This window comes from Equus przewalskii, chromosome 7 (genome assembly GCF_037783145.1).
Source record: "Equus przewalskii isolate Varuska chromosome 7, EquPr2, whole genome shotgun sequence".
Classification (NCBI taxonomy): Eukaryota; Metazoa; Chordata; class Mammalia; order Perissodactyla; family Equidae; genus Equus; species Equus przewalskii.
Window position 1 is genome coordinate 45,532,642 of NC_091837.1, and position 15,642 is coordinate 45,548,283.

At 43.1% G+C, this 15,642-nt stretch overlaps 1 protein-coding gene and 1 long non-coding RNA gene across 28 annotated transcripts in view; one reads left to right on the forward strand and one right to left on the reverse strand.

Annotated features, from left to right (window-relative positions):
* DLGAP1 (DLG associated protein 1) overlaps positions 1–15,642 on the reverse strand; it is an 843,303-nt gene that overhangs the window by 94,575 nt on the left and 733,086 nt on the right. The gene's annotated exons all lie outside the window — the stretch shown is intronic.
* Positions 7,969–15,642, forward strand: part of LOC139084833 (uncharacterized) — a 59,359-nt gene continuing 51,685 nt past the window's right edge. The window contains exon 1 of the long non-coding RNA XR_011542625.1: positions 7,969–8,072. This is a non-coding gene — a long non-coding RNA (uncharacterized lncRNA). The remainder of the gene's footprint in view (positions 8,073–15,642) is intronic.

Here is a 15,642-nt window from a genome sequence, read left to right on the forward strand (position 1 = left end):
CTGATAGGAGGAGATGCACAGAGAAAACAAAACTGGCCACGAAGGTGTTGTATCTTTTATAAGTGAAAGCACTTCCCGAGGGCGGGCCGTTGTGGCTTGCCCATTCGCTCTTCAGCTAAATCCTTACCAGTTTTGCTCCACTCTACCCCATCCCAGCCTCCCACTGCTGCTGTCTCCAGATGGCCCGCATTGGGGTTCAGCAGCCTTCCCTTCCCCCATGACCGCAGCCCTATGGAGTCTTTTCAACGTCCTCCCCTTAAATCACACAACAGGACTGGCTCCGAGCCCTGCTGTCCTGAACCTTGGAAAAGAAAAACCTGCCACGAATTTCTAATGTCTTGCAGGATGGATCCCTATCAGTGGTTTAAAACTATTTCATACTCTATCACCCTTCAGTTCAGAAAAGACAAAACAAAAACAATATTACATATTTCAGAATGTAAGTTCAGAAGGAAGACCATGATTTAAAAGTGTGTTACCAGGGAAGTTGCTTAATCTGTTTAAACATCAGTTTTTTCCTATGTAAAATGAGGATTAGAACACCTTCCTTATAGGGTTATTGGGAGGATGAAATGAAGTAAAGATGAGACATACTCAGCATGTTACCTGACCCATAGTAAGTGCTCAATAAATAGGATACAGTAACAACACCAACATCAATAATCCCATGAGGGAAATCCCTTCGCTGTGTCTTAGCAACTACTAAGCCAGGTGCACCGTGGTCCTGTGCAAAAGGCCTGCAAGACTCTGAGGATATAGTTCTTACGAAGGGCATCAGATGATGCATCCCATCTCCATGGCAACCGGATGTCTCAATTCTCTGGCGTAGTGCCAGGTAGGCGGTAGGTGATGAAACAAACAATCTCAGACTACAACTTTGTTCAGTACATTGACTGGCGGTGTTTGTGTTATAGACACGCAAAATTCTGATTTCATGTGACTTTTTACATTCATAGTTTCAGTCATAAAAGTACTTCTGAAACATTGACCATCTCAAACACATTTTTATTTTTTGTTATGCCCAGATGTTTTTAAAAAAAAGCTTTTTTGCTAAATATCTCTCAAGATCTGTCATTTTAGTCCATTTTTCTGTGACTAATGTAAGAGGGATTTGGTTAGGAAGTATGTTGTCAAAAAACTTGGAGCTTAAGTGAAATGCTGGTAGCACTTTATTTTATAAGTGGTATTGGATATACAATAACCAGAGGCAGCCCTGGTGGCCTAGTGGTTAAAGGTCGGCACTCTCACTGCTTCACCAGCCCATGTTTGGTTCCTGGGTACCGAACCACACCACCACGTGCCATGCTGTGGTGGCAGCTCACATAGAAGAACTAGAAGGATTTACAACTAGGATATACAACCATGCACTGGGGCTTTGGGGAGGGGAAAAAAAAGAGGAAGATTGGCAACAGATGTTAGTTCAGGGTGAATCTTTCCCTGCAAATAAAATAAAATAAAATGAAATAACCAAAACCTTTCTCAGGAAAAAGGGTCAGCATTCTGGAGAAAGGTGTAAAAAAACAATGCTGGTTGAAAGGGTCCAGTGCCTGGGACACTTAGGAAGTATGAACTTATAAATGAAAGGAATATCTGGATGAGTCAAAAATTCTTAGAATTCCAGGTCTACAAGAGAGTAGGCCTGTGACGTAGGGCAATGTACTTAACTATTCTATGCTGCTGCTTTTTTTTTTTTTTGAGGAAGATTAGCCCTGAGCTAACATCTTCTGCCAATCCTCCTCTTTTTGCTAAGGAAGACTGGCCCTGAGCTAACATCCGTGCCCATCTTCCTCCACTTTATATGTGGGACGTCTACCACAGCATGGCTTGCCAAGCGGTACCATATCTGCACCCGGGATCCAAACCGGCAAACCCCGGGCTGCTGAAGTGGAACGTGCGCTCTTAACTGCTGCGCCACCAGGCCAGCCCGTATGCTTCATTTAATAACAATCCGTAGAATGGGACAATAAGTGTAAGACGGTTGTTACAGTGAACAGTAAAGAGGTAGCCCTTTGTAAATTGCAAAGTGCTCTGCAGGCGTTATACCAGCAGCAGCAACAGCAGTAACAGTCACAGATGTTACTTTTTTGGGAGCCAGCTGAGAAATTTTTCCAGACCACAATTCTTCCTGGAGCAGCATTAATCAAGCTGGCTTTTGGTTGAATTGAGTCAGGGTTCTGGCCATTCCACAAAATATTTTATAAAATCTGCATAGAATTGCAAATTTAGGCTAAATGGGAGGAGGAAATGCTGTAAAAAATTAATTGGGCCAAAGGGGATGGTCTCTAATCATCAAATTGCACACTTCCCCTCCAAACTGCCCTCAAAATACTCATGATCCTTGATATAAAAATAACATGGTGACAAATAGCTGCATTAAAAAGGAACAATTCTTTCAACGTAGTTTAGGGTGAAGCGAAGTAGATTTTAAAAGGGATTGGAGTCAAACATAACTTGGAGAAGAGACAGAAAATCTTTTAAAATTATGTGTAAGTAGAGTTGATAATTTTGGTGATTTCTGAGTAAACGAGTAGAAAAGTTGGGACTGGAAGGTCTAATGTTACCATATAAGCGCCAGTGGGGGTCTCTGTTTTCTTGAATACAAGCTTGCTGCTGCAGAGAAAGAGTTCAGATGCACCAAATAAATAGGCTCCAGTAGGATCCTGCTGGAATTTGGAACAGGGAGGAAAGCGAGGCCACAAGCAGATAATCTCTGGGAGCTGCTGGAGGATTGGCCTTGGAAACATCTAGGTGAGGAGAGAAAAACTCCAAGTGGCGTTTGGCGGGTGGGAGGGAGGAGGCTGGAGTGGAGATAGCGAGTCTGGCGGGAGGAAAGGGAGGCGATGGATAACGGAAGGTCAAGAAAACATTTTCATCGCTTTGTCTGAGGCAGAAGCCGTGCTCAGCACAACTGCAAAGTAGGTAAACTTTCTTGAGTCTCTCTCTCCGTAGGCGATCAGAGATCTGCTGCCATCCTGCCCTTCCCCACTCAGCCAATTCCAAATTTACTGGATTTCTTCTATTCCCTTAGGTACTTGCTCTTTAATAGGTAAAAATCTAGCTAGTCTGATAAAGGAATGCACTGGGGGGCCGGGGGAGATGGCGTTTTCAAAAGAATTCTTGCAAAACTTTCTTCCCTCAAGAGTAACAAATAGGTATTTTAAAAAGGGATCCCTGTAAAGTCTGCCTTAATTCTAAGGAGTGTCTAGAATCAGGAACTTCTGACACTGCTAATCGACTGATAGTGGCAGCAAACACCTTTCTGTGGCTCTCAAATCATAATTAAGCCTGGAAAGAAAAGAAATACATTTTATACTTTATTATAGGCATGGAATTGTGCTAAGTACGTTTTACACAAGATTATCATTTTACAGATTTGGAGATGGAGGTAAAGTTCAGAGAGGCTGGCAGCCTGCCCATTGGCTGAGGGCATCTTCCAAAGGTGCTGCCAGAAAATCTTCCATCCAACATGTTCTTCAGCAAACCCTTCTATAGAAAGATGTACAGTAAGCACTTTAGGCCTTGGGGACCATGCAGTCTCTGTTCCAACCACTCAACCCTGCCATCGTGGCAAAGCCAGAGACAATATGTAAACAAACAGGCATGGCTGCTGGGGATGGTGAGCCAGATGTGGCCAAGGGCCATAGTTTGCCAAACTCTGCTCTAGAACTTGGCCACTCCCCATCAAGAGGTGGAGTCTATTCCCTTCCCCTTGAATCTGGGGAGGTGCATGATTTACCTGTGACCAAGAGAGTGTGAAGGAAGTCACCCTGCATGATCTGAAAAGGTGATGCAAATTCTGCCTTATTCCCTGGGACAGGCATCTGCCTGGAGCCCTGAGATACCACATAAGCCGTCCAATTGTCCTAAGGACGCCATGCTGTAAGGAAGCCCACGTTGGCCATGTGGAAAGACCACACAGAGAAGCCTTGAGACTACAGGAAGATGGAGAGATGCTCCACCAGCTCCCAGTTGTTCCAGCCCTCCCTCAGACTGCAAACTTGAAAGAGGCCCTGAGCCAGAACTACCCCGCTGAAGCTCTTCCCAAATTCTTGCCCCGTGGACACTAAGAAATTATGATGTTGTTCTAAGGCACTAAGTTTTCGGGTGATTTGTCACATAGAAATAAACAGAACATTGCCCCAAAACTAGTGAGTGGCAGATAAGGGACTCAGATCTAGGTTGGCGTGACCCAAACCATGTGTTCTATTACGTGATTGCTTCCAGCAGCCTTTTTTCCTTTTTTTTTTAATGTACTAAAATATTATGTAACATAAAATTTACCATGTTAACCATTTTTAAGGTACAGTTCAATAAGTACATTAACATTGTTGTATAATCAGTCTCCAGAACTCTTCTCATATTGCAAAACTGAAACTCTGTACCCAAAACAGCAACTCCCCATTCTCCCTCCAGTCAGCCCCTGGTGACTACCATTCTGCTTTCTGTCTCCATGAACTTGAACTCTCTAGGTCCCTCATATAAGTGGAATCATACAGTGTTTGTCTTTTTTTGTGACTGGCTTATTTCACTTTATATATATTATATATATACTTTAAGCCTATATTGGTTAGTGCGATTGACCAGTGAAAGAAAAGATTTGTCAAGGAAAAATGTCAGCGACCCCAGGTCCTGTCAGTCAGAGAGGCAGCATGTCCCAGGAAGGACCCTGCAACAGCACTTACTGGAACAAGGACAATTCAGTGCCCTGCCTCTGAAGGGCTTCGGAGGAGGAAGAACCTACGAATCAAGAATCAGATAAGGCTGTTCGGTTTGTTTCGTCTTGTGCTGTTTGACTTCCCTCTCAGAGCCATGCCTCGGGAATGAAATCATTTCTATCGCACAGCCCTTCCAGATAGCATCGAACACAATCACTCACTGTCTGTTCCTTTATTTCCTCTGCGTCCAGGATGTGTACTGACTTGGTGAGATTTCTGTGACTAGCTGCGAATTATGCATCAAGCAGAAAACCTTCCGCAGGCAATCGGCTCTCTGGAGGGTGGGCCTTCAATGCTGCTACTTGCCTACGAAGACCAAGACAGCCTTCGGGGGGCTTCTTTGACTTTCTCTGCCTTCTCCTTTCCTGAACCTAAGGCACCTACCAGAAAGCAGTTCTGGGCCGAGGTGCCCACTTTTAAAGTCAACAGCTCGGCCTTCCTCTCCCCACACTCCCCCGAGTTGTGCCTTGTCCGCCTGTGACACAGAAAGGATGGAAGGGATCTTTGTGAATCTCCTAGGGTTCTAGCTCACTGTTATGGACTGAATCGTATCCCTCCAATAATTCATATATTAAAGTCCTAACTCTCAGTACCTCAGAATGTAACCGAATTTGGAGAAAGGGTGTTTCGGGAGGTGATTAGATTAAACTGAGGTCATTAGAGCAGGCCCAAATCCAATGACTGGAGTCCTTATAAGAAGAGAGAGGCACCAGGGGCACACGTCATAGAGGAAGGACAATGTGAGAATGCAGGGAGAGGACGGCTGTCTGTAAGCCAAGGAGAGAGGCCTCAGGAGAAACAAGCTGCCCACAGCTTGACCTTGGACTTCCAGCCTCCAGAACCATGGGAAAATACATTTCTGTAGCTTAAGTCCCCCAGCCCATGGTACTTTGTTAAGGCAGGCTGAGCAAACGAACGCACTCACTAACAGAACATTCACAGCCTTGAGGTCGGGCCTTCAGCCCAGAAAAGTTCTGAAGGTAATAATCAAAAGGCAAGAAATTCAAAAGGCAAGAAAGCTTCCAATACAGTTCCTTTTTCTCTGGCAGGTTTGGAAGGTGGTGCTGGTGGCTGAGTGTAGGGTGAGTGCTGACCTTCAGCAAGCCCAGTGCAGGTACTGGAGGCTCCTGGTTCAGAAGGAGAGGGAAAGATTCTGGAAAGTCTAGCAAGTATGGGGAGACTTAGCAGGTGCTTCCGGCATGGCCTAGGAGGACCACTTCACTCATTCTGTCCTCCTCTCCTGAGCACGACAGGCCTTCCATCTCCCACTCCTCTTGCACTCTTTGGCCTGTCCCACCACCCCTCCTGCAAGACTGCTTTACTACCAGGAAAGCCAGGAGAAGGGATTGCATCCTGCACATTCTGCCACTGGCCTGGTTTCTCTTTTGTGGGAAGGGTGATATGGGATAGGAGGGACACCTGCTGTTGCAGCAGGTGGTAGGATGGGTGGGGCAGCAGACAGAATAATGGCCCCTAAATCCCAAAACTTTGAAATCTGTGAACATGTTACCATATGTGGCAGAAGGGACTTTGTGGATGTGATTAGATTTAAGGATCTTGAAACGCTTGCTTATCCTGGATTATCTAGGTGGGCTCAAAGTAATCACGAGGGTCCTTATAAGAGGGAGGCAGGAGGGTCAGAGTCGGAGAAGAAGATGTGATGGGGGAAGTGAAGATGAAAGAGAGAGGTTTGAAGATGCTACGTGGCTCCTGGCTTTGAGGATGGAGGAAGGGGCCACAAGGGAAGAAATACAGGCACCCTCCAGAAGCTGGGAAAGGCAAGGAAATAGGTCCTCCCCTAGAGCCTCCATAATGGAGCATGGCCCTGCCAACCTATTTTAGGCTTCTGACCTCCAAGAAAGTAAGATGATGCTGTTGTTTCAAGCCACTAAGAGCGTGGTGATTTGTTACGGCAGTGATAGGAAACCAACACAGGTGGTAAAGATGGAAGTTCTTGAGAACAGCTGCTACTACATTTAAACAGGCAGTGATAAGTGCCCAGAAACGAAATAACAGACAAAGCTGAGGCTTCCATCCCTTAAAATAGCAGTTCTCAAAGGGTGGTCTCCCAACCAGCAATGTCAGCAGCACCTGAAACTTTTGAGTCAAATTCTCGGGCCCCACTCCAGACCCACAGATTCAGAAACTCTGGGGATGGGGCCCTGCAATCTGTGTTTTAACAAGTCCTTCAGGCATTCTGATGCAACGTTCACCTTAAAAATAAATGACCTGGGCTGGTTCTTCACAAATGAAGGGTACCTGTAGACCCTCGGACGTCTGAGTGTTGCTACTGAATCTACAGTTAAACTAGTTATTTCATGATTTATGCTTCACTTGGAATCTGGGAATGATAGGCACAGTTATCTTCCCAAGAGGAGCTCTGCCGGGGGAATGTGGGAGGAGGGGGAGCCCAGAATTCAGTCTGTGTGTCCACAAGTCCCCACTCCCTTCACACAGCCTATGCCTGGCATAGAAAGACCTGGAATAAGGCCAGATCACGGTTACAGAGCCCTACAACTGTCACATATATTTGTCCCAGCTTGGGGTGGCAGAAGGAGTAAGTATGTCCTCTCATATTTTCCCCCAATTCCTTACCTGCTGGAGGCAACCTGATACTGGAAAGATACTCACTTTTGAAAACAAGAGTGGGGTCATCCCTTCCAGCCAGAGCTTAGTTTTGGAATCACACAGACATTGATTTTAGTCCCGGATGTGCCTCCTATTAGCTGGGTGATCTTGGGTGTTTCCTCTCTCTAAGTCTCAGTGTCCTCACCTGTAAAATGGGCACGCTAAAAGTACTTCGGAGGTAGAGTTGTTGAGAGGTTAAGTGAAATAATATATGTAAAGGTCCTAGTGCAGGACTTAAAACAAAGTAAATGCTTAATACTATTGTGATTAATTGTAGTTAATGTTATTAATTGCAATTAATAGTTATTATTTATACCAGCCCTGATATGAATCGCCTATTTCCAGGCTTCACATATATAAGGCATCCAATTCACAAGTTCACCTATAAAAGGGATTCAGTTCATTTTAAGTTCTGCTAATAACATTTCGCCTTGAGATTTTTCCAGGCTCTATGGAAAGGAAAAGTCCCCTATAAAGTGAGGGCGTTTCTCATCGCCTCCTAGCTGATGGAACTTTTCGCAGTAGCCTGGGTCTCCAGCCTGAGGATGTGGCTGGACCTCAGCCTGGATGTTCCCAGCTCTCCCTCAGTGCCTGCTTTCCTCTGACTGGCCAGTCGGATCTGGTATTTTTCCACCCTCCTCCTGGGGCAGCTTCCATATCACTCAGACAGCTGCCGCCACATCCCGCAGCTTCAGAAGCGGACGTAAGGCGCATTGAGGACCTTTCTGGGTGAGTGACAGTGTTTGAGATGAGATTAATAAAATGTCAGTGCTTAGGGGAAACCAGACTTTCCCCCAGTCACCTCTGCTCCACCTTTCTCACGACACATAAAATGAGCCTGACCCATGTTAGTCCGTGTGATCTGGTCGTGTCAGCCTCTTCTGTGAAACAGTGGGTGTTGGTGACCTCAGTGTGAACTGCCCCTTTGTGAGAGTGAGTTTGAGACATCCTGTCGCTGAGTGAGACTGTATGCGACTGGCCACTTTGTCCTTGACTGTGCCACCGAGCACGTGCAGGGTTCTGTGTGTGTCACTCCGGGTGTCGGTCCCCTGATGGCAGATGAGGTATTATTCCAGCTCACCCGTGGATGCTGCAGGGTTTTTCCTCAGCTGCCACATGACGACCAAGTGAAAGCATTCCAGGAAACCAGAAGGGCTGGCTGAGCTCTGGAATTTTAAAGGAAACAGCTTGCCACAGCTGCTGGCTCATTTCTGCCGTGTCATTTTCTCTGAGCTGTAGGGATGTCGTAGAGTGCTCGCTTAACCCCCGAATCCACAGACTTTAAGATTTACCTTTCTTAGAAGAGAAAAGCCTATTTACTTTTCCTCCACAGAAAGTTTAGTTTAAGATTCAAGACAACCCCAAAAGTCATGATAAAGACTATTTACAAGAACAGGGGAAATTTACAGATGAAGAATACCTTGCCTCTTTTTAATTCAAACTTGTTCTGTGTATTCTGTATAACTAACAAGAAGGTTTGGTCATAATGTTACATATGACTTAGGCCATATGCACCCAAGGGTAGCTGTAATGGGCTGAATGTTTGTGTCCCCAAAATTCACATGTTGCAGTCTTAACCCCGAATGTGATGGCATTTGGAGATGGGGCCTTTGGAAGGTGATCATGTTTAGATAAAGTCATGAGAATGGGGTGCTCATGACAGGATTAGTGCTCTTATAAGAAGGGACACCAGATCTTTCTCTATGTCTCTCCCCACCTCACCCGCATGTGGAAAGGCCATGTGAGGACACAGGGAGGAGGCTGTCTGCAAGCCAGGAGAGAACTCTCACTGGACATCAAACCTCCTGGCACTTTCATATTGGACTTTCCAGCCTCCAGAACTGTGAGAAATAAAGGTCTGTTGTCTAAGCCACCCAGGCTTTGAAATTTTGTTACAGCAGCCCGAGAAGACCAAGACAGTGTCTCAAGAGCAAAATAATCTAAACTCCAAGAAACAGACCCTCACTGTCCTAAAAGACAAAAGAGTGGTCTCCCACAGAAGCTCCCAGAAGCAAAGTCTACTTAGCACACGTAGAATATGCAAAAGGGAAGAACCAAAGTGATGAGCGCTTGCTCTGCCCAGTGCCTACCTCACAGAGCCTCTCCCTCCACCTTGGTGGGTTCATGGCAGGGATTTCTACCGGCCCACTTCCCAAAGGAGATGGTTCTTCATTCATCTCTCCCAAGCAGGCTTCATCTCCCCGTTCAGGGAAATCTAGCTCTAGACACTCTATGCCTAATGATTTTGTGATGGCCAAATTCTACAACTATTGTATTCAGAACATTATATAAGGAGGGACCCCATTTCACCTATTAGCTTTGGTGACTAAGACCTGTGTGCAGTTGTGTTGGTATTTTCTGTCTCTACCCTGTCAGGTTGTGTGTGTGTGTGTCTGGGGCACGGATGGGTCTTGGTGGTGGGGAGATGTCATCTTCAGGTCATGCATGTCGCCATGGAGCTGCTCTGCAAGTGTAAAGCTCCTCAAGGTGGCGCCACTCAGAGTCCCAAACAGAAAACAATCGTAGGCTGAATTAGCGAATTATTGTCAGGAGATTAGATTTGGGGGCAACTTGAAGCATTCATAACAGAAAATAGTTTGCTTTAAGGCAATTAAACCAAAACCATAAATTCTAATTCTGAAGGACAGGAAGTAGATTAGTGGTTGCCTAGGTTTGGAGGTAGAGAGTGGAGAGTGACCAACCAGGTGGATGAAAATGTTTCATACTTAGACTGTGGGTGATGGTTGCCCAACTCTGTGAATATAGCAGAAAATAGCGAGTTATATACTTAAATGGGGGAATTTTACAGCATGTGACTTCCATCTGAATAAAGCTGTTAACAAATTTAATTCTAAAAGAATTACATCCTCTCATAATATGACTGTCCTAATATATAATATATTATAATATAATACGATAATATCTCTAATATTTTATTAGTGTTAGTAACTTGTTACTAACAAATTGTTGTTTCTGGTGTGTGATTACTCACACTTTACATTAGATGTGCTCTTGAGAAGAACAGATTGGAGAAATGATGAGGCTTCAGAGCTCAGGGAAGACGTGCAACAGGCCCCAAGCACACAAATGCGGGGAGTGGATTTGTTCAGTCCAAAGATTCTGTAAGGCTTCCTTTATATTTCTCTCCCCAGTCCAGACCCGTGGGGTAGAAGGGACCGCTACAGCATGTGTGGTTCCTCATACCCTATCTCTACAGTCATTCCCCTACACTCCACAGCCCTAAGCATTACCCAGCTGATTCTCCAACAGAATCGGAATCATGAAGAACAGCAATCAGAATCAAGAAGGGGAAGACAGGCGGGAGGGGCTCGTTTCTGTAACTTGAGAAAGCATAGTTTGTCTTGCAACAGAAAATTTTGTTGAGGGGCGCCCTTTTTCCCTCTCTCACTCTGCAACGTTCTTAAAGAATAATTACAAAATGAACATCTTGTAACCACTATCCAGGCCAAGAAGAGAGAATGCTGTCAGCACCTCAGAAGCCCCCAGTTCATACCTCCTCCACATCTTCTCCCCATTATAAACCCCTCGGTGCCCCAGAAATAGCCAGTTTTTCATACTTCCTGGTAATTTTTAAATAGTTTCTTATTTCTTGCAGATCTTCTAAAGCTTATCTTTTATTTCTTTACACATAGCACATATATTTGTATTATAACAATTCTAATAATCTAGCATCTTAATCCTGCTGAGTCTGTTCTCTTCTCACTCATGGTGCCTTGTTTCCTTGTGTGCTTGGTTGTTTATGACAGTGAGCAGATCACTTTCCTTGGAAAATTATTTTGGAAAGTTATTTGTGGCCTAGAAAAATATTCCTTTTTCTGTAGAGGATTATCATTTGAAATATTCGTGGCTTGAGGTCTTTTGAACCACTCAGTTGATGTGAATTTGGGCCAAGGACATGAAAGAAGTCCATGGATGGTTACAATTTCTCATGAATGGATTATTTCCTGCCTTTGTACCAAGACAAGAGTTTTCTTTGTGTATGTGCGTTTTGTTTTGCTTGGCGTTGGGGATGGGGAGTAGATCATATGGGGATGGCTACCTTCCGGTTCTTCCTTACTTATAGGGTACAATCTTTTGGGGTGCCAGTTTTATGGGATAGGGTTTTCCTATTAGACTCTCCTTGGGCAGACTCTGGGTTTAAGGTCTGTCTGCTTCTTCCTACTCTAGGAGACCACCCAAACCTGAACTTAGGATCAGGCTGAGTCACAAACGCCCTCAGGCAGAAGCACCTTCACTGTTTCAGTAACCTCTCAAACTTCCTGCTTTCCAGTAACTCCTTACTAACTCATGAGATCTTTGAAGTTTTTAAGAATATATGTATACATACATGTATGTGTCTATATGTATATATCCTGCCATATTTCTCAAAGTGAAACCCTATCAGAACATAACTTTAAATTTGGAAAATTAAATATCTATTGGTTTTTCTATTACAATGACTGAAAGTAAAGCCTCACCACATCTTTTTGGCTGGAGGTGCTACTGTGAATGACTCAGTGTGATTTGGTAGGGGGCACAGAAGGGGTCTAGGGAAAGGAGGCTTTGCATATTTCCATTCGGGGAATCTATCAGAATTGCAGAGTGGAAGGAGGTGATTTATGTATACTTATGTATAGTATATCCAAAGGTGGTTTGGATTTTTAAAAAGTTTAGAAACACTATTCCACAACTGTATTCAATCCTGTTTTCTAAAACTTCACTGAAATGGCAATTCTACAAATGCTGTTTAATGAAGAGGTTCTTGCACATTTTGGGTCATTGACTCCTGTTGAAAGCTATAGACACTCTTCTCCAGAAATAATTCACATATGCACACATACATAAACTTTGATTATAACTTCAGAAGGTTGAAGGGTCCCTCTAAAGTCCATTCATTGATCCAGATTAAAAACTTCAGCTCTAAAAATACTGAATACTACTTAAATTTCCACAAATAAATGAACAGTTAAATAAACTACGGCCATCCATAAAAGTAGAATTTTATGCAGACATTAAAAAGGAGATAACTTGGGGCCGGCCTGGTGGTGCAGCGGTTAAGTGCGCACGTTCTGCTTCGGTGGCCTGGGGTTCGCCGGTTTGGATCCCGGGTGTGGACATGACACCCTTTGGCAAGCCATGCTGTGGTAGGCATCCCACGTATAAAGTAGAGGAAGATGGGCACAGATGTTAGCTCAGGGCAATCTTCCTCAAAAAAAAAAAAAAGGAGGTAACTCTATACATTCTAATATAGACAGATGCTAAAGATACAATCTCAAGTGAAAAAGGCAAGTTGTAGAAAAGAATGGAATGATTTTGTTTGTATAGATATTCTGTAACTATGATTCCATTTATGAAAATGCACAGAAAATACCTGGAGGGATATACAAGAAATTTGGACATGTGACTGGATGGGTATTGTGGAGACTTTTTTCCTCAAACCAAGTAATATTTGAACCTTCCTCCCACCATAAACTCGTATTTTTTGAATATTTTAAGAAGAAAAATAAGTTAATTAAAAGTTGAATCATTTTTCTAAAATATAATGTTTTATAGTCTTTATAATCTACTCCAAAGAAGAAAGATACTGTGTATTTATTGCTATCCAAATGAGATCCCTTCCTGTAAATGAAAACTTTGATCTCCTTTTCCTTCTTTGTTTTCCTAAGGGTTAAAAGACATTTTTGGACTTTCCTTCCTGATTCGACTCATCATTGTCCAACTATCTTGCTTTGGGTTCTCTTCTTTAAGTTTTCAATTACTCACTTATGTGTAATGTACTGGCATTATATGAATAAAATCCAGACATATGTAAATGATATTGAGAATGTTGCCTGAATTTCTACATGAATTCTCTTATTTTGTGACCTACTAAATCATACATTATGATTTTTATATAAAGTGTTTCACGGATTATTAACCCAAATTATGCTGTTATAGTCAACCACATGAGATGAAGTAATTAGAAAACTAACATCATCTTGGCCTCAAATACTGAGGGACTCTCTCAGTATTTGCACAGATAGATTTATTTGGGGGTGAATAAAGTAATTTTAATCTTTACATCAAATATTAAGTTTCTCATCTGCTATTTCAGTTTTAATTATATCCTATTTTTTAAGCAGATCAATTTTCTAACTTTATTATCTAATATGAGGCATTTGGGGGAAGAATAGAAAAGAGACACTCTTCCTGGCTTCCATTAGAGTGGGGTTTGGAATGAAGTACAAAAACGTGTATGATAATCACAGAAATTACTACAACAGAAAGTCCAACTATTCTAGCCTGTTCACCATAGAAATTTTCATATATAAACTAGTCAAGAGCCTGGTTATCTGTCCCAGTTTTGTCAACGAATGGGGACTCCTCCTTCTTGGCAGTCTGCAGAGGCTGACCTCATCCATGCAGCCAACTCATTCCTTCATACCTGAGTACTGGGGGAGGCCTTCCCTGTGCAGAGGGTGGACAACTGGCTGAGGACAGCCCCCTGGGAACCATGGAAGCTGCCAGGGATGCACCTCAATGGGGATTCCCTCCAGCAGATGGCCACCATCTCCGTCTTGCAGTTGGTTATTTGCCTACAACTTTCTTATGTTCAACAACTCTTTCTTGCTTAATTGAACATCCACACATTTAATTCTAACCTTCAAAAATAAAGAAATCGGCAATACCCAGTTTGTAACCCCACATTCCTCTCCCTCATATCTACGTTTAAATAGTCATCATTTTCATGAATCCAATCTCCTCCATCCCACGGATTGCCTTGGTCTTGACAGGCCTCCACTGTAATCACGAGATTCTCTGCCTCCACACAAAACCCTTATTAGTTCATCCCCTCCACGGCCTTCCGAGTTAGCTTTTGAAGAGACAAACTCAGTCATTGCATCCACTGGCTTAAAGATCTTCAATGGCTCCTCACTTCCTAAAGGATCAAGTCCAAACTTCCTGTGGGGATTTTTATAACTTAGCACTTTCTCTTCTGCTTCTTCCTCTTCTCTCCTTGTACACTTTTTCCTCTTTTCTCAAAGAATTTATATTTAGATATAAAACAATATGCATATTTATTTTTCCTGCTTGCCTAACTTGACACATGCTGTTCCCACCATCTGTAATTTCCATCCTCCCTTTCTTTACCTGGCAAACTCCTGCTCATTTTTTAAATTTCACATCTGCTGTCGCCTCTCCTTTGAAACCCTCCTGCATTATCTACTCTGTCTCTGCGCTTGCCTAACCTTTAGAGGTTGCCCCTCATACCTCCCCTCACTGCACTGTAATTATGGATTTCTGTCTCCTCCAGTACCTCCACTGTGCCAGGCTCCACACAACTTTTATTTCAATTATACTTTTACATATCTTAAATTAGTTCATATGTCTTTCTAAGCTAATTGATCTTTCCCCAAGAACAAAACTGGATTCTCACAAAATGGACCTCAGAATGAGCCTGATTATCTAACAGGCAGCTGGGAAACACTGTCCTTATTATTATTGTTTTATAATTTTGCTTGTGTATATTTACAGACACTTATAGAGATAGTTAAGGAGCAAGAAAGAGGCAAAGGCTAATCAAGGAATTTCACTTCTTCCTAATTTTAAGCCTCATACTGCAGTAATATAAAATGGACAAGCGGCAGATCCCAGATAGTTCTCCACCTAGAGTCTTTCCTCTTGTCTGCCTCATAGAAGTATGTTGGGTTTATTGGGTAAAGGTAGCTACACTTTGCTCTTGGGGCCACTTTACCATATCTATGATTTTGATTGCTCCTTTAAAAATGTTTTTCTAGGGGCTGGCCCCATGGAGTAGTGGTTAAGTCTGGTGCACTCCGCTTCAGCGGCCCAGGTTCGCAGGTTCAGATCTTGGGTGTGGACCTATACCAGTTGTCAAGCCATGCTGTGGCAGTGACCCACACAAAACAGAGGAAGATTGGCACAGATGTTAGCTCAGGGTGAATCTTCCTCACCAAAAAAAAAGTTTTTCTAGTTCTTTCGAAGATATATTAGTAGAGTTTTGGTAGGGACCAATTCCAAATATAAGGAATATATAAGAAATCCACCTCACCCTCATGTGGTGCCAGCACTTTAAATATTTTCAATTTATAAATCAACTGGTATTTTACCATCAATTCTAGGTTTTGGTTTGTTTTTCTGCTAGGCAGCTTTTTTACCTTTCATCTTGTGATCTCATACTTTCATTTTCTTCTTTCAATCACATTAATGTGCATTTCACTGCCTTCAATATCATCTTGTTAAAATAATTTTGTGCTTTGTAAAGATCACAATGACTATGTTCATCTTACATTTTTAA